We start from the raw sequence: 25,144 nt of genomic DNA on the forward strand, positions 1-25,144 counted from the left end.
GTGAGTCTTGGTAGGAGGCTGTTTTTTATTGCAAGTTCCACACCATGCTGATGTTGTCCTCTTGCAGGGTATCCCTTCCAGAAGAAGGTGTAGGTGTCCTCCTTCAGGGAGCCTTCATCCAGGAACCTGATTTTGCTGAGTGCAGCGATGTCAACATTATAGCGGTTGAGTTCCACTGCAATGAGTGCAGTCCTTCACTGAGGTCTTTCGGCGTTAACGTCCAGCAGAGTTCTTACGTTCCATGTTGCCAATTTAAAAGGGATTATCGTCTTTTGTTTATTTCGACCACAGACTGGAATGTCCCGATAGGTGCGGTAGCCTATTCAGGATGTTTTGAGTGGGCAATGTTTAGGCCACCTTCTTTAGGCCCCTCCCCAGTTGGGGTGATCAGCGTGGATCCTAAATAGGGCTGCTCAGTCACATGGGTCTGTCGAGTATAGCTGCCACTCAAACCCAGCTGCTGGCGACCATGAATAGCCCTGTGCCACTGGCGTGCAGGGGTCTGATTAGGAGCTTCCAGTGTATTCATACCTGCTCCCGTCACCAGACACCCCATCGCCACCAGACTTGGATCCATATTCCGGTTGCTGGTCTGCGCAAAGAGATTATTTAGAGTGCCATTGGGGGTGCGCATGTCCCCCAGCAGCACTTCTTCACTGTGAGAGGGTGGGATCCGGTGGCAAGGAGAAACCAAGACGACCAGCATGCTTCCACAGCTGCAGGAGGCTGCCGGAGTGCCAGTCTGTCGAAGGACAGCCTATCGTGCGCCGCCATCTATGTTGCTTTTCTCTCAGGTTGTGCTCTCCTAGCCTTTGTCATCCTAGACTTACCCACAAGGCAGCGGGACAGTGGTTGGTCAATGCTAGGGCGTGTCCACTTCACATGGGCCTGCACACACACACACACACACACACACACACACACACACACACACACACACACACACACACACACACACACACACACACTGCAAAGGCTTGTGATGCGGGCATTGAGAGCAAGTCCAGCGCAAAGGGCTTGAGCACTGGAAACACTTCGCTGCTCTGTGTTTTCCAGAAAGCAATACCAGTATCGTCTTCCCAGGTCTCTGTCAGCAACTGTTCATACTTAATCAGTTCATGTTTGATACATGCCTTGTGGACTGCTTTGGTTTGGACTTTGACAGGAACTGGAATCTGAGCTTCTTTGCGGATGGTGAGGGGGTTGGCGGGATTACCTCAGGTGTCTGCTCTTGAGGAGCATGTTGACAACAAGAGGTGATGTAGTCTTCTGTTGACTTTAAAAGCACCTGGACCTCCTCATCTTCATTATGTAACAGTGTCTCACTTGCAACTGTAGGATCCAGAAGGCAAGCCACGGCTGCCAGCGGATGGAAATGCTCTGCCTCTGGATCAACAAAGTGTCCGAAATGTTCCTCCAGGTTGTTCCTCATTTTGTTTGACAAAGCTATGAGGTCTTTGTGCTGATTGCTATGTATGCTGCCACTCAGGTGAGCAGAGAGATTCTGCAGAGCTGGGAGGACGAGTGACAGTGACATTGTGTCACTCTGAAGTGTTCTGGTGTGTTCTGCAAAAGGAAAAAGTAAGTCCTTCAACGCACTCAACCTCTGCCATTTGCTTGGCACGAGGCAGTCCCGGCCTTCTTGATCAGCCAACTGGCACAGGCTGTGCTTCACCTGAATGAGGCGTTCAACCATGTTGAAAGTAATACTCCACCTAGTGGGGCAGTCGATGATCAAGCACAATCCACAAGCCTCCAAGAGCTTCTCTGTGGCCTTTGACAACCTATTGAACCTTCTCACAATGGTGCGAACTTTGTCCAGTAAACGACTTAGACTGGGTTCTTTGTGGATGATGTTCACTACAAGTTGAAGTGTGTGGACCACACAGGGTGTTCGGTTAAGGTTTCCACACACTTGATCAACCTCTTCTCCCCAGCTTGTTTCTATGTCTGAATCCAATTCACTCTCATCATCACTTGATGAGCTACTATGAAGTTCCATTGCTGGTTGGCTTTTGAAAGCCGCAACCATATTGCTTCCATTGTCACTTATCACTGTCAGAACTTTCTGTGTTGGGATCTTCTACTTGGAGAGACAGTCTTCAACACACGCCTTGATGGACTCGCCTGTGTGGGGATGAGCAATTTGTTGTAGTGACAAAAGTACATGTCTCGCCTTATTTTCTGTGGGACAAAAGAAACAGGCACTAATGGCAAGGAAAGAAGCGGTCATCCCCCTCTTAGTCCAAATGTCTAATCCAGTTGCCACCTTTCGGGCATCGGCCAGTGCAGAAGCTAGTTTCTGCTTTTCCTCTTCAAACAATTTGTCGCTTGCTAATCTTCCTCTTTTTTGGTGTGTTGAATTGTTTGTCAAAGATTTGCATCATCGCACAGAAATCCTCATCTTCAATGGTCCTTGAGGGAAGGCCTGAGCAGGCTATCCACTTCGCCACGGATTCTTCTCTTGTGCACTGCTCCTTTGCTACGAGGTTATATTTAAATATATATATATTTTTTTAAAAAGGGATATCGTTGAGACTCGTCAAAATTCGTCTCGCAGTGTTGTTTTTGTTTAGTCATTTTTCATCAATAATAAGATGAAATCAAATAATTTTTAATATTGTCATGGTGCAGGACGTTCGTCTAGTTGTCGTTATCGTTGACTACTTTGAAAAAACCTTCGTGAACAAGCATTTTCGTCATTAATTTCATTGACGAGATTAACACTGCTGCCAGATGAAGATGTACCCGGCCGACTGCAGGTCCTTGGGGGCGTAAGACTGAGGGAGGCTCTGCCACGAAGTTGGGACTGGAGTGAAAATGCCGGTGCCATCCTTGAACACTGCCTGTTGGCGGGCAGCAGACCAGGGTGCCGCGCCATCCGGGAGAAATTCCCCCGGGATCCGCAGTGGCTGGCCATAAACCAGCTTGGCCGATGAGGACTGGAAGGCTTCCTTAGGGGCGGTCCGCAGGCCAAGCATGACCCATGAGAGCTGTTTGACCCAGCTGCTGTCTGTGAGGCTGGCCCGAAGAGCGGCCTTCATAGAACGGTGAAAGTGCTCACATTAACCGTTGCCCTGCAGGTTGTACACCGTGGTGCAGGGGCGCTTCACCCCTAGGCTTTCAGTGACTGCACTCTAGAGCTTTGATGTGAACTGCGGGCCCTGGTCAGAAGTGAGGTCAGATGGAGTGCCAAACTGGGCTACCCAGGACCCGATGAACGCCACCTCAGCAGACGTGGTGGATGACAACGGAATAGCCTCTGGCCCCCTGGTGGTCCTGTCCACCATGGTGAGGAGGTGAGTGAAACCACAGGAGGAGGGAAGGGGTCCCACTAGGTTCACATTGACATGGTTGAAATGCCTCCCGGGCACCAGGAACAGTGCCAGGGGTTCTTTGGTGTGGCGGTGAACCATGGCGCATTGACATGCCATGCAGGTGCCTGCCCAGTCCTTGACGTCCTTCCTGAGGCCATGCCACACGAACTTGGCCCCCACCAACTTCATTGACACCTTCATTGCCTGGGTGTGAAAGGCCATGGATGGCGTCAAAAATCCGCCGCCACCAGCCAGTGGGCACCAAGGGCTGGGGCTGACCCGTGAAGATGTCACAGAGAAGCGTGGCCCTGGCGTCGTCAAGCACAACATCCTTCAACTGCAGCCCAGTGTCAGCGGTCTGGTAGGCCTGCACTTCTGTGTCAGCAGCCTGGTCTGCAGCCATGGCTGATAGTCGAGTCCCAAGTGGATGGCCCCCACCATCGCCCAGGATAGGCAGTCAGTGACAAAGTTGTCCTTGCCAGCGACATGCCGGATGTCAGTGGTGAACTCTGAGATGTCAGAGAGCTGGTGCTGTAGCGCCCAGACCACGGCGAATGTCAGCAGCTTGTGGTCTACAAACACTAAAGAACCGGTGAACTTCCAGCAGGAACCGGAAGCGCCTGATGGCAAGAAACAGGCCTAGAAGCTCCCGGTCAAAGGTGCTGTGCTTCTTGTCACTGCTGCACTGTTGGCATCTGAAAAAAGCGAGCGACTGCCAGGCTCCGCCCACCCACTGCTCAAACATTCCCCCCACGGTGTAATCTGAAGCATCTGTGTTGAGTGCTACTGGAGCAGTTGGTGATGGGTGCGCCAACAAAGCGGTGTCAGCCAGCGCAGCCTTAGCACCATCAAATGCCTGGTTTCTCTCTTCTGACTAGTCCACTGGGTGTAGGCACGGACGTAGCCGTGATTGGCTGTTGCGTCGGCAAATAGACGGCGCGGAACCTCGAAGTGCACTGACTTGAAACAAACGATGCGCACAGAAACATTTAGCTAGCAAGCTTACAACCGACCTTAACAGTGCCAGATCGTACTCTAATGATAGCTAACATTAACGCTTGCTAACAATGGAAATTCAAAAAGAGTTTAAACTCTAACCCTAACCAACAACCAATCGCGTCTATTTCCGTGCCTACACCCCGTTGGATCTAGCATCAACCATTGTAAAAGTTCACCATGCCCAGGAACTCCTGCAGGGACTTCACTGTGTTCGGGCTTGGGAATCTGGCGACGGCATCCACCTTATCGGGGATGGGGGTTGCTCAGTCCTTTGTAACCTGTAACCTTTGTAGCCTGAGGAAGTCAATGGCTGGCAGGCCCAACTGGCACTTCGCCAGGTTGACATTGAGCCCATGCTGAACCTCTCGAATAGCTGCCAGAGGTGGGCCAGGTGCTCCGCCGCGCATGTACTGGCCACGAGAATGTCATCCAGGTAAACAAACAGGAACGGCATATCCCGCAGCACAGAGTCCATGAGCCGCTGAAAGGTCTGTGCAGCCCCCTTGAGCCCAAACGGCATCCTCAGGAGCTCGAACAGGCCGAACGGCGTGATTACTGCCGTCTTCGGCACATCCTGCGGGCGAACCGGCACCTGGTGGTATCCGCGCACGAGGTCCACCTTGGAGAAGATGACCACCCCCGCCAAGTGCATGGAGAAGTCCTGGATGTGCGGGACGGCATAGCGGTCTGGCGTCGTGGCATTGTTGAGGCGACGGTAATCACCACATGGGTGCCAGCCACCGTTAGCCTTCGTGAACATATTCAGGGGGGAGGCCCACGGGCTGTCGGGGAGGCCCATTGGCTGTGGGAGCAGCGCACGATGCCGAGGTGCTCCATGTTGGGAGACTCCTCCCTGGCGATGGCGAGCTTCGCTGGGTCAAGGCACCGTGCACGGACGTAGACTGGGGGGCCAGTGGTGGTGATGTAGTGTTCCACTCCATGCTTGGTGACTGCTGACGAGAAGATTGGCGTTTGCGAGGTCTGGAAACTCGGCAACCAAACGCTGAAATTCATCTCCAGTGGTAAGCATGTTGGGCAAGCCAATGCGACCCGCCTCCCCCTGTGTACATGGGTAGGAGCAGAAGGAGACGATGTCAATCAAGCAGCGGTTTTTAATGTCCACCAAGAGTACATAAGCGCGCAGGAAATCCACACCCAGGAGAGGAATGGACACCTTCGCCATCACAAAGTTCCAGCCAAACCGCCGACCTCCAAAAACCACCTCCACATACCTCGTGCCATAGGTGCGGATGGGGGTTCCGTTGGCAGCATCAATGGAGGGGGGGGGCAAGCCGCCGGCCATCGCGTCCACTGCTGTCACAGGATGCTGTGCTGTGTGCCCAAATCAATTAGCAACTGCTGGCCAGAGATGGTGTCCTGAATAAACAGCAGCCTGCCTTCCTGGCCAGTGCTCAGGATTACTACTGAGCGCGGGCCCTGACTTTTCCCACCCCGCTGAAAGCACATGGTGCACCACATTACTTGGCTTTGGCTCCAAACCTAGCATGGTAGAAGCACAGTCCCTCAGAGTCCTGCTGCCGACAAGAAACTGCTGCCATGGCGATGCCCGCAGCCTCAACCAGCGGTGGTGGAAGAGCGTGGGCAGGCAGCAGAGCAACTGCTGTCGGCTGGCCAGAAAAATCCTGTCAGCCTCTGCGGCCAGCTCCCGAAAGTTGTTGGTGGTGGACAACTTGGAGCTAGCCAAGGCAGCACAGACATGCAAGGGGAGCTGACGGAGGAACAGCTGGCCAAAAAGGAAGGCGGGGTCGCAAGAACCCAGCATAGTCAGCATCTTGTCCATTAGCTCGGACGGCTTGCTGTCTCCCAAGCCTTGCAGCGAAAACAACCAGTCTGCCCGCTCCACCTCTGCTAGCTCAAAAGCCTGCAGCAAGTGTCTCTTAATTGTGCCGTACTTATCCACAGGTGGTGGGGCTTGCAGCAGGCCCAATATCCGTGACACCGTAGATGTTCCAAGTGCTGCCACGACATAGTAGTACTTGGTCTCATCCATGGTGATGTTCCTAATAGCGAACTGGGCTTCGATATGAGTGAACCATGCTGCCGCAGCCATTTCCCAGAAGTTGGGCAGTTTGAGCAAGACGGCGTTAGCCACTGCCGCTGCACTGGTAGCTTCATTCTCCATGGCTCACGTCGGGGTCACCATTGTGGAGGATGTAAGAAAGGAGATGAGATCACTTCTCCTTTTGGCCACACAGCTGTGGGTTCGTTTATTTCCTCCAACTCATTTTAAGTGAACAGTTTTCAATAACAAAACCTCAGCCTTGTGTCTACCCATAATCCCCCTTGCTAACCCCTCCCACTGTCTTAAAGGGACCGTCTCTGGTCCGCATGGTGAATTAAGTAACCTGCAAGTCGGTCACTACAACATCACTGATGGACAACAAAAACAACAGGACATAGCGGGCAAGGAAAACTAAAGGAGTTCAAATATACAGACCATGGAAACAAGCGGTCTGCAGACAACGGATGAATACGACCTACTATTTAACAATTGAATGGCAGTGGTGACAAAGGAAGCCTTCTATGTCTTAGTTCTAATACAGGTAGGGCTGTCACAATCACAAAATTTTAGTTGACAATTGTCATACAAATAATGGCGATTAACGATTTGCTTTTTTTGCCCCCCCCCCCCAATAGGCTCGGTGCATTAATGTCACACTGTGGAACTTTTGGGGGGATAATGATATGGGGTTGTTTTTCAAGGGTTTGGCTAGGCCCCTTAGTTCCAGTGAAGGGGAAATATTAATTCTTGAGCATACCAAGACATTTTGGACAATTCTATGCTTCCAAATTTGTGGGAACAGTTCCGGGAGGGCCCTTTTCTGTTCCACCATGACTGTGCCCCAGTGCACAAAGCAAGATCCATTAAAACATGGTTGGGTGAGTTTGGTGAGGAAGAACTTGACTGGCCCGCACACAGCCCTGACCTCAGCCCCATTGAACACCTTTGGGATGAACTGCACTGCTCAAAAAAATAAAGGGAACACATAAGCAATGCGATGTAGCTCCAAGTCAATCACACTTTTGAGATATCAACCTGTCCAGTTAGGAAGCAACACTGATTTGTGAATCAATTTCACCTGTTGGTAAATTGTCTAATTTCCACCAGGTTTAAATAAGACAATTTGCAAGACAACCCCTATAAAAGGAATGGATTTGCAGGTGGTGGCCACAGACCATTTGCCTGTCCTCATCTTTTCTGGCCGATCTTTGGTTAGTTTTTCATTTTGCTAGTGCCCTCACCACTAGAGGTGGCATGAGGCGGTATCTGCAACCTACAGAAGTTGCTCAGGTAGTGCAGCTCATCCAGGATGGCACATCAATGCGTGCTGTGGCAAGAAGATTTGATGTGTCTCCCAGCACAGTGTCCAGAGCCTGGAGGAGGTACCAGGAGACAGGCCAGTACACCAGGAGACGTGGAGGGGGCCGCAGGAGGACAACAACCCCGCAGCAGGACCGCTATCTGGTCCTTTGTGCAAGGAGGAACAGGAGGAGCACTGCCGGAGCCCTACAAAACGACCTTCAACAGGCCACTAATGTGCAGGTTTCTGCTCAAACAGTGAGGAACAGAATGCATGAGGATGGTATGAGGGCCCGACGTCCACAATTGGGGCCTGTGCTCACAGCCCAACACCGTGCAGCCCGACTGACCTTTGCCAGAGAACATCTTGGTTGGCAGATTCGCCATTGGCACCCTGTGCTCTTCACAGATGAGAGCAGGTTCACACTGAACACATGTGACAGACGTGAGAGAGGCTGGAGACACTGTGGAGAACGTTCTGCTGCCTGCAACATCCTCCAGCATGACCGGTTTGGCGGTGGGTCAGTGATGGTCTGGGGAGGCATATCCTTGGAGGGCCACACAGACCTCTACGTGATAGCCAGAGGTACCATGACTGCCATTAGGTACCGGGATGAGATCCTCAGACCCATTGTCAGACCATATGCTGGTGCAGTGGGCCCTGGGTTCCTGCTCATGCATGACAATGCTCGTCCTCATGTGGCCAGAGTGTGTCAGCAGTTCCTGTATGTCGAGGGCATTGATGCTATGGACTGGCCTGCACATTCCCCAGACCTGAATCCAATCGAGCACCTCTGGGACATCATGTCTCGTACCATCCGCCAACGCGATGTCGCACCACAGACTGTCCAGGAGTTGACCGATGCCCTGATCCAGGTCTGGGAGGAGATCCCTCAGGAGACCATCCGTCGTCTCATCAGGAGCATGCCCAGACGTTGTAAGGAGTGCATACAGGCACGTGGAGGCCACACACACTACTGAGCCTCATTTTGAATCGTCTTGAAGAATTTCCACAGAAGTTGGATCAGCCTATGTTCTCATTTTCCACTTTGATTTTGAGTATGATTCTGAATCCAGACCTTAATGGGCTAATGATTTTGATTTCCATTGATCATTCTTAGGTTATTTTGCTCTAAACACATTCCTCTGTCTAATAAATAAAGATTTTCAGCTGAAATATTTCATTCATCGAGGTCTATATTGTGTTTTTAGGTGTTCCCTTAATTTTTTTGAGCAGTATAGAATGGATAATGTGAGCCAGGTCTTGTCCAACATCAGTGCCTGACCTCACAAATGCTCTTCTGGATGAATGGGGAAAAAGACAGACACACTCCAAAATCTTGTGGAAAGCCTTCCCAGAAGAGTGGAAGCTGTTATAGCTGTAAAGGGGGTACCGACTCCATATTAATGCCTATGGATTTAGAATGGGATGTCGTAAAAGCTCCCGTAGCTGTAATGGCCAGGTGTCCAATACTTTTGTTCATATAGTGTATGTTTTTAACCTTTATATAACCTATTAAAAGACTCACTGGCCAAACGGCAGTGGGTCAGCCCCCTTTAGATGAGAGGTTAGCCATGTCACCTTGTGGTGCAGTATATCCTGGATCGAATCCTGCAGCGGATGATTCAATCCATGAGTCTTTTTGTAGGTTACAGTAGTCACCTTCTCCCGAAAGTGCTCCCTCGCGCTTTGTTATTCTCGCGCTCCGAAGAGATTTCTGAGGATCTTCACGTTTCCAGACACTTGCGGACCCTGTCCATGCCACCAATGTATCCGAGATATTTTCTCGCCCATTATGGGATTTGATCCGGATTTGTATTGCACCACGAGGTGACATTGCTAGCCACTTGATTTAAGGGGGTCGACCCTCTGGCGATAGGCTAGTGAGTCTTTTTGTTGGCTACATCTAGAAGGTATTTAACCTGTAGATGGCTTTTAACCTGTAGATGTCAGGAAACTCAGTAAATTGGTATAGGTTGTTGTGGCAAACTTTGTAATAAAAATAAAATAAAATCCTGAGTCAGTCTTGTCTTTGAGTAAGTTTAATTCAGCATTTGCAAACGGGCTCACCCCATATGGGTAGGAAAAAGGGAGAGCGAGAGAGAGCCTCGTACAGGAGGAGTACAAAGTTTTTATAGCGATACAAGGGTACGTGTTGTCTAAGCCACCCTAACCAATATCACCCAGCTGAGACTACCTATCTGCAGAGATGTAAGGGCGCGCTGACATCTGTGGAAGGGTCAGTTGAAGGCAAATCATGTGAGCAGTACATGACATCTAACTAGGTATTTTTCTACTAAATTTCCTCCCTTCAAGCATATCATGCTCACAAAATAAACAGTATAAAGTGAAGGTCATTGCATGAGGTATGTGATCTCAGATGGTCAGTGTAGTTAAGGGCATTAGGATGGGGTACATGTGTACTTTATGTAATGCAACAAGCAAAGAAGACCAACACAACAAAATGATTTCAGTAAGAAACATAATAAAACAATGGTAAGCAAAAAAACAAAGATAATCTCCGACCCCTCACATCCTGCTCATCACCTCTTCCAGCTCCTTCCCTCAAGGAGGCGCTACAGGTCACTGTCCACTAAGACTAAATGCTTCACAAATAGTTTTTTCCCCCCCCCTAGCCATTAGGACTCTCAGTTCCTCCCTATAGTCCCCTCCTCACACATCATTGACATAAATACCACCATTCACCTAATTGTTATGTGTGATATGTTTATTTCTGTTATTGTGTAACTATTGTTCATGATAATATGTGGAGTGTCTGTTGTTGTCCATGTATATATTGTGCTGCAGATTTAATGTGTACCAAAAACAAATTCCACTGGCCTTGGTCATGTGGCTAATAAAACGATCTAATCTGATCTAATAATATGTCATAGCAAATAATGTGGAGATAATCAAAATGCAGTTGTTGTATTTTTTTTCTTCCATTTTTCATAAACACTCATTCTCATTATGATTGGGCAGAATCCAGTCTACTTGGTGCACCATTCTCAATTACAATACAGTCACTGTCACCCTAATTTTTGTCCGGTTTCTTGAGCTAGGGAAACGAGAGCGCCTAGTGCAGTTTCTCACCCTTCCCTATAGGGGAATTATCAGTCTACGTCACTCTAACGTCACGCAGGTTCTACTGCGCATGTCGGCTGCAGCAAGGAAGTGGCCGGCATCATCATGTCGCGTTGTGCAGTCGTTTGCCAGAATCGTTTTGACAAACTAAACGAAACGCTCAAGTTTTACCGAATTCTGTCAACTCGCACCTCTTTTAAGGCTAACCGGAGACGTCTTTGGTTGTAAGCAATCGGAAGAAGCGATTGGAGCGAGGAACTAATTAAAAATGCTCGCATTTTGCAGTGATCACTTCAAAACAGGTAAGTTAACGTTAAGCCTCAGCTAACAGGTTAATCAGCCATAGCGTTACATCGCTCATTTAACTTAGAACAACAAACGTTAAATAACATAATTATTGAGTCCTATGCATATATAACTAACAATGTTTGCAAGCAACAGAGTAATTATGTTCAAGTTTGAGTTGAACTAGCTTAGAAGCTAACGTTCCTTTGTTCAGTTTTGCTAAAGTTGTGTTGCTAGTAACTGTTAACGTAGTAATGGTAGGCCAATGACTTGTTTTGGTGTGTTAACGTTATTGTAAGTCACTGGAATACACTTTATTTGTACATGAGAGGCATCTGAGGACTTTGACAGTCCTGACTTTGTCCCGTCTGTCTTCTCCTACTCAACCCAGTCCAGCAAAGGTGATGCAAAACATGAGAGGTAAATGTGGTCGTTTCCTTATGATTTGTTGTTCACTGTGATCACCCAGCATGACTCGACATAGCAGGACTTGGAAGTGCAGAGAAAAAATGGTGAGTAATTTAATGTAGCTATATTTTTGTCAGGATTATCTGTTAGGCCAGATAGTTTCTGTTATGTCTATATTATCTCATGAAGCCCTTTGTGGCATGCTATGTGATTTCCACTGACTTGAATTGAGGATGTGATAAACCTGTGGTCAACTGAGTTAAATTAACTGTTTTGTACTAACTGCTTGCTCTCTTCCGTGTATGTTAGATATGACAGAAAAAGAAGGGATGAAACCCCCCACAGATGGCCAGACAATGGACATCAGTCCACAGAAGTTGTTGATGAGGCTGCATCAAAATCCACACGCGCTTCCGTCTCCCCAAATGATTGCAGAATGGAGCCTGGTGTTGGTCCTTGCACTGGTAAGAACTTCTAACATCTTAACTATTGTACAGTATGACAGTCACTACCAGGATTAATCAGATTGTCCTGTTTATATATTTGTTGTGAAAAAGTATTTGGCCATGATTCTGTTTGGCACAGTCTGAATGATCACCCAGAGTGTAGCCGTTTCCCAGATATGAAAAATAGGACTGAAATTTCTGTTCATCTTTATATTTAATCTCTTTTTCAGAAGCCACGGTGTCGAAGGCTCTCCATGATGACCTCAAACAGAAGTACAGCCAACATTCTACCTAATGTGACAACCTGCGCGTGAACATCAACAAACTCAAAGCCAAGAATGAACAACTAAAAGCAACACTCAGTTTTCCTTTAGCTCTCTCAAATGCAAAGCAGCACAGGTTCTTTTTTTCATAGGTCTGACCAGTGTCGTTTTTGAGTGGTTGCTCCAAACAGTTAAAGACAGTGTAGAGGTTATGCATGGCTCTCGGACCCTGGAGGACCATCTATTGGCAGTGGCGCCCCCAGAAATTTTTCATAGGGGTGGCCAAATGGGGCCACTGAAAATCTTGGGGTGGCACACCAAAACCAAAAGCCATGACTGAATTTCGGGAATTCTATGATGCTGTTGTAGTATACTGTATAGGCTAGTTGAAAACTGTCAATATGAGAGTTAAGAAAAATATACATTATTGATTTAAATGAACAGCACCTAATGTAAAATATCAGATAGAAGCATATTATGCATAATCAGAAGCATATTTTGCATATGCGACTCGTGGCTGGGGGGGGGCCAGCGGGGGGCCTGGGATAGTATCGGGGTGGCCGTGGCCATCCCTTGGGGGCGCCACTGTCTATTGGCTATCCTGATGAAACTCTGATTAGGGCTCGGCAACAAGGATATTGCATTCAGATTTAATGTTACCGAATGTGACGTCTCTAAAATTATGAGAAGTTGGCTCCCTGTAATGTCTCAGGTTTTGAAACCTCTCATCAAGTGGCCAAGCAAGGATGCAATATTAAGGAATATGCCAAAATCTTTTAAAGCTAAATACACGCGTTACAGATGCATTATTGACTGCACTGAAATTTGTATTAACAGACCCATGAATCTAACCTCCAGAGCCCAAACATATTTGAATTATAGGAGCCACAACACAGTTAAGTATTTGGTTGGCATGTCACCTGCAGGAGCCATTACTTTTCTGTCCACAGGTTGGGGTGGGCGTGTTTCTGATAAACAACTTACAACTGAGTCTGGATTTTATGACCTTCTAGGAGTAAATGATGAGATACTAGCAGATCGTGGTTTTACCATCAGAGATGAGCTTGCCATACGCGGTGCCACCCTTAGAATCCCTCACTTTACCAAAGGTAAAAAGCAGCTCTCTGCTCAAGAAGTGGAAACATCAAGGCGTTTGTCTAATGTGAGAATACACATTGAAAGAGTAATAGGTAGATGGAATTTCAAAACTCTGACAATTGTTATTCCACTCATAGAGGTAGACCTCTTAGATGATGTGATTGTGTGTGCCGCATTAACAAACCTTTGTAAATGTATAGTCCCTAGAAAATAACTTGTCAATGTTTTGATAAAGGATCCATGGAATTATAATCTACATTTTCCAGTATGTACAAAGATAAATTTCAAGGTTCAAGGTTTTTATTAGTTTGTGTTTATGTGCAGGTATAGCAGCAGTGACATGAGGTAATAATTTTTTTTACAAGATGCATACTTATTGTGAAAAAATATTATTGAGATTAATTCAACATTCAGTTGTTTTAATGTAAGATACAACTACAGGCAATGCCAATTTATTACTGCATTAAATGGTTTGCTTCACAGTACATCTTGTTGACTTCATTTTTTGCTCTATTCACAATACCAATCCACAACCTTTCTTTTGATTTTTGCACTTTGCACAGGTGGTCATCTTTCTAAACTCTGGACTTTCACAGTGGGAGCAGACTGTAGGTGCTTGTATGTGTGGGTCCATGCTGCGGGTTAAGAGCTCAGGCAAAACGCTTTGTTTGAAGAACTGCTCAGCAATAGGCAGGATTGTTTGCAGCTTTTCTTCATCTCTGGCTAAGCGAGGGATAATTACATCCTGCTCTGTCCAAACCACAAAGTCGCAGTACTGGACGTCACATACAAACATGTGAAGCTGAACTTGGTGGTAGTATTCATGGTTCTTCTTGAGGTGTAGTGATTTGTCTAAGCAAAACTGTGTGTCCCCACTGCCTCCTGTCAGACCATCACGGTATTTGTATGGGCACTTAATCTCCACAGTTCCTCTCCCACAGCAGGTACAGTTTGCCATTCCATCTGGTGATGCCCCAAGACGTGGTGTGTCTGGACGCACAACAAGACAGCAGAGTTTCATGTCGAAGTTTTGATGTTGTGCTTTCATTACTGCAGTGTATTGTTTTCTGGCTTTGTCCTCATTTTTTCTTCCCCCAATCTGTTGCATTTACATGGGACAAGTCTTTGTCGTCGTAGTGCATTACCTGTTTGACTAAGTTCATTTTAGCTGTCTCGGGTCTTACAGTGCATACACGATGTACGGTGGTGCTAGTTATCCGTCCAGCTCTGTGTGTGTGCCAAGCCTGGGAATGGGCCTGATTTTTAGTGATACCCTCAGGGTTTACACACTGCTATGTTAATTCCTGCCCCAGTTTGGAAAAAGTCTCTTCACTCTTCTCCTGTGATTCACTTGGGCAGAGGCCTGTCAGATTGGCATCATAAAGAGCTACCAGTGGCTCCAGCGGGTCTCCGTTCTCTTTGTCAGATTCTGATGCGGAGTCGGTGTCACTGCAGTCCAGGCTAGTGAGCATAGCTGCCTTAGGTTCCAGTAGTTTCCGTTTATTTATGTCTTCATCCCTCAGCTCTGAATACATAATAAAATAGATGTTAGATAACGCATGAATATAATTGTGTGGGATACAATGTGGTACAATCAGGGGCGAGGTGGGTAAACTCTGTCGAGTGCAGAATTTACCCACCTTGTTTCCCCTCATTTATTAACACAGTTGATCAGAAAATAAGTGAGTAAACACTCAGCCTCATTTAAAGACAGTGTGTAAAATGAGTTTAGCTGGGTTTACCCTCCATTACACCCCTGGGTGCAATGTGTGTGATAGTAACATGAAGCAAATTCATTTTTTAATATATAATATATTATACCTTTGACATTGGCCTTTCTGGCTGATTGCAGTTGGATGTCTGTCCTCTTTGGCTTTCTGATGCAGATTTCACTCAGTCTGGCTGGCTTCACCTCTCTTTTGGATGTGAGGAGCCACTTGTTTGTCCCTGAGGTACAAGACTTCTCGGTCTTTCCATATCTGATCCACAGCTCAACTTTGAGCATAAGTGCGGCAGCATGCCTGCAACATGACCCCAAGCTGCAAGAAAATAGTATAGAGATTAATTCCTAGCAATCTAATGTATTACACACATTGGTTTAAGTGGTGTTCAGGCTAGATATGCCCGCAGGGACAGCTGTATAATTGCAGCAAATGAGCAGTGAAATTTTGTTTTACTACATTAACGACAGTGACTGAAGAGGTTAAATAGTAATGGAAAGCTAAGAGTATTTAGTAAATTAACTTAAGTTACATACCCAGCCATACAGGTGCAATTCACGGTCAGAATACAGTTGTTTCTCTTGTTCACAACAACCCAGACCTTGTACATCTCCGTATTCTTCCCCTGTCTTTGGCTAGGCAGCACCTCCGTCCTCAGAACTATAAAGTTTTCAGCTTTGTAATCATGAAATAGTATGTCCTGGACATGACCGCTAATAACATAATTGTATGCATCCAGAGACGTGTACGCTTTCAAGTTCTCCTGAGAATAAAGACTTGGTGTGTCGATCAGGTATTTGTGAATATTTGGTCACTGAAGACTGGGCCATTTTGTCTCATCATTAATCCACTGACCTGCACCTAAAGCATATGGGTCTCCAAGACGTATCCCATTCACCAAGGTTAATTTTGTAGCACAACTGGTCTTATCACTGGGTGACAAGCTGCTGTAGTAGGCAGAAAACATTTTAAAACTAAAATCAAACCGTTGTAACGTATCGGAAGTTCGCCAGCCGTGTTCATACCAAGCCGAGACGGTAATCAATAGTCGGGTAACGTTCTTCCTGCAGCCAAGCTGCGCGCGCATCCCCAGTGTTTGATAACAAATAATTCCTCTATAGGTGGATGCATGAGATGTTCACCATTTATTGAAATATAAAGTCAGCACCATTTACATGTTTTTGCAGTAAAATTTGAAACTGGGCAAAGATATGACAAAATAGTTTTATTGAATTCAGGTTCCAGAAAGTTAAAGTGAACATCCGGCAAGATAGGAGCTTAGGTCCTGATTCCAACAATGACGACGCCAAGCTCCCCTAAAAAAAAAGAACAAAAAAAAATATACCATTGTATCTTATTATCAAAATCAAGTCAAAGTTTCTTTATTGTCCTTTACAGGGAAATTGGTTTGCAGCCAGTATATATAAAACTCTCAGGCAAACAAAACATACAAACACCAAGGCAGAATTGACACATCACTGATGGACAGCAAAAACCAACAGGACATAGCGGGCAAGGAGAACCAAAGTAGTTCAAATATACAGACCATGGAAACAGGTGATCTGCAGACAACAGATGAATACTATATTTGGGTTCGCGAAGCGAACCCTAGTTATATGAACAACGACAAAATGGCTGAGAGGGTTATTGCATTGTGACATCATCCACAATAGCTCGCTGGAAAAAAGAAAAACGATGGAGGTGCATTCCCAGTGCCAATCCCGGACAATATGACCCCCTGTGGTCATATGTCCTCCCACCGACCCCATATTGGCACGCCCACCGGAAGCGCTATTCCTCTTTGTAAGTCGAACCATCTCCAACTAAATGAGCACCACACCTGTGGCCTGGGTAGGAGGAGAACGGCTCTATTCTCAGCCATTTTGTCATTGTTCATATAACTAGGGTTCGCTTTGCGAACCCAAAGTTACATTTCACATACTCCAAAATGGCTGAGAGGGTTATTGCATTGAACAACGACAGGATTCGTGCCTCCGTTCCCTAGCCGTCCAATGAACCCTTCAAACCCCTGGTGGGAAGGGGTACGCGTTCTGATGAGAGCATCCTAAGAGGCCTGCTCCAGAACAGCGTCGGCAACCGACCGCACCTTAACGTGCCGGTAATAATGCTGTAAGAAAGTGGTCTCACCACTCCAAACCGCCGCCTGGCGGATGACCTCCCAGTCGATACCTGACAACACAGCTATCGACGTAGCAGTCCCTCGGGTAGAATGCGCCTTCAGCTTAGGAGCTGTTTTACCCGCTTTGGTATACGCCTCCGTAATACCATCCACCAGCCAGTGTGCTAGCCTCTGGGTGGAAAGGGCATAACCTGGTTTGCTCACTCTGTAGGTCAACAGCAGCCTGTCAGACCTACGAATATCTGCTGTGCGCCGCATGTAAATGCGTAAAGCCCGTACAGGACACGAGAGGTGCAAGCGTTTCTCATCCCTAGTCACCGGTGACGGATGAAACGCGTGTATCACCACCGGGGCCCTACTCGTCAGGACAGACACAGTTTTGGGCACGAAGCTGGGGTCTGTAAAGAGCGTGACCATCAGATCACCAGAAAACACCATCCCCTTGATGGTGAGAGCAGTGAGCTCACAACGCCTCGCTGCGGTGGTAAGTGCCATGAGCACAGCCAGCTTAGCCGAGACATAACGCATGTCTGCCGTAGACATGGGTTCAAAGGGTTCTTTCTCTAGTGCGCGCAGAACAAGGGAAGCATCCCAAGTTTCAGCTCTCGTAAGCTCCTTAGCTGAGAGCTTCTTAGCACCCAACAGGTACTGCGTCATGAGCGGGTGCGTGAAAACCGTGCTACCCTCGATCTTCCCCCCGGAAGAACGTGAGAGCCGATACACAGACTTTGACCGAGGAGAAAGACCATAGTCTATCACTCCTACAGACCTCCACAAAAGTCAGTACAGGGCCAATCCCTACTGACAAAGGGTCCATGTCGCGTTCAGCGCAAAATTGGTCAAATCGATTCCAGTACCCCTGGTACCTGCAATACGTGGAGTCTTTACGCCCCGCTAAGATGACACGAATCACTTGCGCACTAAGTCCCATAGCTAAGAGCCTGGCTTTGTAAGCATCCACGCCGCTAATCGGGAGCCTCCTATCCAGGGGCCCTCCCGTAGCAGCCCTCCTGCTTGCGTGAGCGCGTCCGCCCACTCCGGGACGTCGAACCGCTCGCCTACTATCCAGGGCACTATTCGCGGAAACCACGGGGTGCTCGGTTCGTACGGGGCCACGAGAACTAACCGACCCCCTGTGCGCTCGAACTTGACCACCAGGTCTAGGAGGCACCTGCACGGGGGGAATGCGTAAAGCATCAGCTCGGGCCATGGATCTAGTCCAAGTGCGTTGACCCCCAACGGCGCTAGGTCGGACGGGAGCATCGAGTACCAACGAGGGCACTGGTAATTGAGTTTCGATGCGAACAGATCCACTTGAGCTACCCCGAACCTCTCCCAGATCATAGCCGCTATGGCTGGGTTGAGGCTCCAATTGTCCGCATGCGGGCCGCCTCTCGAGAGGATGTCCGCTGCTTCGTTGTCCTTCCCAGGAACATGAAGCGCCCTGATTGATAGCGCGTTGCTGTTGACCCAAATCCAAATTTGCATGGCCAACTCTGCAACGCTTGGACTTCATACCGCCTTGGCGGTTGATGTAGGCCTTGGCCGTCATGCTGTCGGTCATTATCAGTATGTGACGGCCTACGAGATCCTGAGCGAAATGCTGGATAGCCAGCCAAATCGTCTCTGTCTCGCGCGCGTTGATGTGGACCTTCTCCCCAGACGGCCACACTCCTCGCCCTGTTTTGTAGCCAAGGATGGCCCCCCAACCCGAGAGGGACGCATCCGTATAAATCGTTACCTCGGGTCCCCTGGGGCCCATAGGGACCCCAGACATGTCCACGCAGGCTCTGTTCCAGTGGTCTAGGTCCTGCGCTACCACGCGCGGGACCAGGATAAGATGGTTGTTGTACCGGCGTTCGTTGCCGTATTTCAAGAAGTGAACTGCGAACCACAATTGCAGTCTCCTCATGAACAACAGACCTAAAGGAACAACTTGGTGAGCCGATGCCAGAAGGCCCAGCAGCCTCCTGATCATCCGATAAGTGACATATGTCCCCAGGACGAAATGTGCTAACGTGGTCCTGGTGGAATGCCATCTCTCTTGCGTAAGGGTTGCGCGCATGGATACCGTATCCAAACTCAGACCCAGATACGTTGCCTGGCACGAAGGCCATGGCGCGCTCTTCTTTATGTTGATAGTGAAACCCATGTACTCCATGAATTCCATCAACTCCTGAGTATGGAGTATTGCTTGTTCCGGCAACCGGGCCAACACCAACAGGTCGTCTAGGAACCATGCCAAGCGCAAACCTTTGCGCATCAACACTCCGAGCGCTGCTTTCACACACCTTGTGAATGTCAGAGGAGAGAGGCGATATCCGAACGGGAGGCATGTGTACTGGTAACACTGACCCCGGTAACAGAACCGAAGATACTTTCTCTGTCTTTCCGCAATCGGACAATGATAGAAAGCATCTTTTAGGTCGACCGAAGTTAGCCAATCGGACTGTGTCACCATTGACAGCAGAACCGGTGTGCGTAGCATTTTGAAACTGACCTTCTCTACATACTTGTTGAAGGGTTTCAAATCTAGGATTGGGCGCATGCCCCCATCCTTCTTTGGGACCAGAAAGTAACGGCTGTAAAACCCGTCTTCTCTTTCTAGGGGAGGAACCACCGTGATTGCCCCTTTCGAGAGTAACTCTGTGAGTTCGTTGTCTAGGATTTGTGCTTCGGCCACCGACCCCGGTTCCTTATGCACTATTCCCAAGTACGGGGGTACAATACCGTTCTCGAAAAGGATTTGGTGTCCGTGGGCTATCTGATCCAAAACAGAAGCCGACGGGACCAATTCCTTCCACCTGTGTAATATGCGTGAAAGAGGTCTCGTTGCCTCCTGTACCTTGCTGTTCAGGTAGCGTGCGTAAGTTGCGCGTAAAGGGTCTGGGGAAGCCCCGCCCGCCATGCCCTGCATCCATGGGGGGGCTTCGTCCTTGTAAAGGAGACCCAGATGGGGGAATTGGAGTTTTGAACCTTTCCAAATTACCATTTGACCCATCAGAGAGACTAGACATTGTCGCATCATAGTCCCCTCCCAGGGGCTCATTTGCGCTCATGTCATTATTATCCAATATTTCCAGCAGGGATGTTATTACATTGTTATCATCATCTTTACCTAAAGATTCAGACAGACAATCAGACTTGCGTTTCAAACCTTTTAAAACGCAATCACCATCATGACCAACATAAAAACTTTTATTCACATTCACAACCTTTGGAATAGAACAAGTAGACTGTGCATCAGAAACCAAAATAAAAGGCGCAGTGTTTAGCCCTGCGCACGCTGTGTCCCCTGAACAAGCGTCTATATCGCCGGAGACGGCTCTGGAATCAGTCTGTTGGTGTGGGTCGTAACATCCTGCTGAAACACGTCACTTGGCAGCTCCCTTCTTGGAAGTGTCTGTGCTGTCCGGCTTGGCCGCCTTGGCCGCTGGATCTGTGGAAGACTGGGGGTTTGGACGTGAGCCCTGTCCACGCCCGCGCCCCACTTTACCACCTCTTTTTGGATAAGTCTCTCTCTATTTCTGCTTGCGCGCAGGCTTGTCCCCCTGCCCTGTGCCCACCGCGGGCTTAGGGGTAGGCGGGTTCTTCATCATCGGGAGAAGCTCCTTGTGCAAAGTTTCGCGCTCGGCTTGGGCGGCCTTGTATTTGCTGATAATGTCCGGGGTCGTTCCAAACAGGCCCTGGTTCCCTGCGCAGGAGTGGGCCATCCACTCCTTGCAGAATTCCTCTTTTACCCCGGCTGTCTCTAGCCAGAGACGTCTGCGCGAAAGGGTGGAGGCAGCTGCGCTAGAACCGCACTCTAGAGCGATGGAATACAGCAGCGATCCCAGGGAGTCAGCTATGCGTTCCATTTCCAAGATGTACTCACAACCTGCTTCGCTGGCCACTACGTCACCGAACTCGGCCCCGTCGATACCTGCTGTAGCGATGGCGGCTTTGCTTTGCTCGACGTTTGATAGGCTGCAGAGCTTGCGCATGTACGCCGTTATCATCCCAGCCGTTGAGACGAGTCCAGCTGCGCGTGTACTGGCGTGCCATGCATCACACGCGTAACGATCCACCTGTTGGCCCCACTGCGAAGGGTGTTTGGGAGTATCGTGAGACCCCACCTTGGTGTTAGGGTTGAACGATAAAACGTCCCTCTCTGGTTGTGGAATTTTCCAGTCTTTGTAGTTGAGGTTCCTAACCTCGACTGCTAAGACGTCAACCCCCTTCTGACTGAACTTTGAGGACGATTTAATTAGCGGATCCGCCTCCGCCCGCTTAAACGCTCGTTCGATGTGAGGATAAGGTGGTAGAGTGGAGTCCCTGACCCTCTCTGCCATTCGTGGAAAATCGGCTACCACCGGATCTTGAGGATTGCCCGGCTCGGTAACGATGTCGGCAGACTTGACCGCTCGCGCGAACAGATCGCGGAAACTGGCGAGGAATGTTTCGGACCCACGTTGCATGGCGTCGCCATCTTTGTTTGGTTGAGACGAACTTGGCTGGTCGTCCACGCCCTGATCGTCTACTTCCTCAGGCAGTGAATCCTCGGGTTCCGCACCCGCCGAATAACATGCCACGGATTCACCAGGGAGAGATAGGATCTCATTGATCCAGTCCTCTCTAACTATCCCGGATGGTGGGATAGCCTCTGGCTCCGGAGGGATGCTAATGCTAGCCGCCGTCCCGTGACTGTAGCTAGGAAGCATCGGAGGGATGTTGCTAGCCTCCGCCCCATGGCTATAGCTAGGTAGCACCATGCTAGCCGCCTCGTTAGCAGGTGCGAAGGGATCTGCAAGTCCCCATCTTTGTACAGGGTAGCCCACCTTTGGCGCCCCGATCCTCTGATGGTTTTACAGAAATTGCAGTCGATCTCATTACGGTCTACATCCCTCAAGTAGCCCGTGTAGTGAACATGCGGGATATGGGAGACACAGTCCGGATGGGGGTCCCATCGGAGCGTCGCCGGTTTAACACACCCGCACCAAGCGTAGAATCCGGCCACATCGACCGGATTAACGAACATCTTGGCGATAAAAGGTAAGCTAACTATAAGTTAGTATCTAATATACCAGCATATCACTAGATTACTTGCGTATTTGCAGTTTTCCTCTTAGTCCCAGCGAGAGAGAAACAGCCATCGACTGATCTCATTTAGTTGGAGATGGAAAGAGGAATAGCGCTTCCGGTGGGCGTGCCAATACGGGGTCGGTGGGAGGACATATGACCACAGGGGGTCATATTGTCCGGGATTGGCACGGGGAATGCACCTCCATCGTTTTTCTTTTTTCCAGCGAGCTATTGTGGATGATGTCAAAATGCAATAACCCTCTCAGCCATTTTGGAGTACGTGAAATGTAACTACTGTTTAACAGCTGAATGGCAGTGGGGACAAAGGAAGCCTTGTATCTCTTAGTCCTAATACAGGGCATCCTCAACCGACGACCTGAGGGTAACACCTCAATCTCTGGCTGAAGGGGGTGACCTTGGCTCTCCAGAAGGGAAGTAGCCTTTCTGAGCACCTTCCTATTGTAAAGGTCGGTAAGCTGGGCTTGACTTCTCCCTGACATCTTACTAGCCCATTTGATGAGTCTATCAAGCCTTTTTTTTTTGTTGGCCAGAGTCAAATTACCAAACCAAGCAACAATACAGTACATTAAAACGGTTTCAATAAAACTTGTATAAAAGAGAGTCATCATCTGGGAGGAGACATGAAATGTACACATTTTCCTCAGGAAAAAAAGTCTTTGTTGGACCTTCTATGATGTGGAAGCAACATGAGTTTCAAAGCACCGTTTGCTGTCGAGAACAACCCCCAGATATTTGTAGCTGTCCACAAGCTCAATGTCAGCACCATATTATAGAATAAGTAATTCAACATCAAGGAATCACAGCAATGCAATCCATTACTTTTTTATTCTGCATAAAAATGAAATCACAGGTTTTGTTTTTCCAAAATTTCTTACCATCTAAAAAAGTATATAAGATACTTAAACGCATGCTTTGCACAGCCAATGGCAACGCTGACATCATCTGTCAGGAGCTCTGCAGAAAAAAGAAAATCAGTGTTTGCCTCAGTTGTCATCTTCATGCATCCATCTTTAAGACCAAACTAGGTTATGTGAACAGCAATCAAAGGTCAACTAAGGAAAAGACATCAAGACACGAAGGCTTTCTTTAATGAGGGATTTTTTTTTCTTCTTTATACCCAAAACTAGGTCCCATCCTCATCCCCATATTAGTGTTACAGATTACTATTACATATTACTATGACATATTACTGTTATATATTACTATGGCATATTACTATTATAAATTACTACTGCATATTACTCACCACTACATTGGATGCCACAGATGTTTAAGCCCTCCGGTGTTTTGTAATCCTCACACCAGTAGCGGCTGTTAAACCCAAAAATGCCGTAGTCTGTAGAGCCGTTGCTTTTGCAGTTGATTGCCGTGGTGTTGTAGTCCGATTTCCACTTTGTGAGACACATCTCTGACAATAACATCACAATAGTAAGAGCTGAAAGACGCGATAAAGACACCATTCAAATCCAACACGGATTTGGGTTTGAACGATATTGCTACCAGAGGAGGCGCCACTGTTGTGACCGGGCCTGGAAATCTAGTTGTGCAGGTTTTATTTCAGTCATTCACTTTTGTCTTCACTTCTTTTAAAATCATCTCAGCTATTAATTATATCCAAGTTTCACACCTTTTCCATGTTGAAGTATAGACCTTCAAAAAAACCTACATCCCTTCCCACTTTGCGTATAAAAGTTGAGCAACAAATCCTAGTCAACAGTTTATTCGGTATGTGTTGGTGTAAACTACATTAAACATTATGAAAATAGAATGGATCAAAATAGATGTTACTCTCTAGTCCAGATTGAGAAGACAAGGCAAATTTATTTGTGTAGCGCATTTCATGAACAATAGCAAATCAAAGTGTGAATGTATAATTATTTCTATGAATGTATGATAATTTGACACATCATCATCCATCTTTTACTCACACTTGACCAGGCTGATGCCGTAGTATCCATCCATCCTATTATTATTCAGCACCCTGGCCCAGTCACATTGATCATACACCTTAGCGGTGGCCATGGCCACAAAGAGAAGAAACAGGATCCCTCTCATTCTCTATTTGTGGTTAAACTGAAGTGTCTTCACATCTCTGCTGGTGCTCTTTTTGTAGGACACACAAATTGAGGTGGTTAGTGAGGGTTTTGAATGGCAGCCAACTTAAAAATGTTTCAGTAGATTACCTAAACAGGTAAACCTGTTGCTCATGTGATACAAGTCATGGTTATGTGCAGCGACCAGGATACACACTCACATCCGGCTTCCCACACGCAGACACGGCCAATTGTGTCTGTAGGGATGCCCGACCAAGCCGGAGGTAACACGGAAAATCGAACCGCCAATCCCTGTGTTGGTAGCAAACACGATGTACCACCATGCTACCCGGACTTCCCGAAAGAAGACCCATTATTAATGTTACTAGCTGTAGTGTGCTTACCCTGCTTTGCTAACATCACAGAGCACCAAGACAACAAACATGAATATGCAAGGACATGCACAAAAAACAAAACAAAACAAAACAATAAGACATATATCTGTAGACAAAGTTGATATGTATGTGACTGTATATGACTGTCTCTCGCACTTTTGGCCAAAAACTCAACTACTAATGCTGAGTCACTGAGTCGCACACTGCACATCCAGAGCAAGAGGCTGGGAATGGATTATGGTGTCCACTTAACACCTTTTCCTGGCAGAAAAACGCTGGCAGGACGCTGGGAAATACTTCGAGAGAATGTCCACATATTCTAACATGTAATATTAGAATATTGTCCTATGATGACCATGGTTTGCTCTGTAGGCCACTAAAGTGTTTCCTCTGTGTGTGTGTGTGTGTGTGTGTGTGTGTGTGTGTGTGTGTGGGTGTGTGTGTGTGAGTGTGTGTGTATTTAGATAGTTCTCCCACGGCCCATTCTGAGTGGTTACTAGTTTATAATTATATTATTAGTTTATAGGGTGTGTGTTCATGAGTGTGTGTG

General features: G+C 47.8%; 1 pseudogene; it reads right to left on the reverse strand.

The window, feature by feature from the left end:
• Window positions 1-16,193: 16,193 nt before the first annotated feature.
• Window positions 16,194-24,221, reverse strand: LOC130113604 (lysozyme C-like; annotated as a pseudogene).
• Between the last annotated feature and the right edge of the window lie 923 nt (window positions 24,222-25,144).

This window comes from Lampris incognitus, chromosome 6 (assembly GCF_029633865.1).
Source record: "Lampris incognitus isolate fLamInc1 chromosome 6, fLamInc1.hap2, whole genome shotgun sequence".
Lineage (NCBI taxonomy): Eukaryota > Metazoa > Chordata > Actinopteri > Lampriformes > Lampridae > Lampris > Lampris incognitus.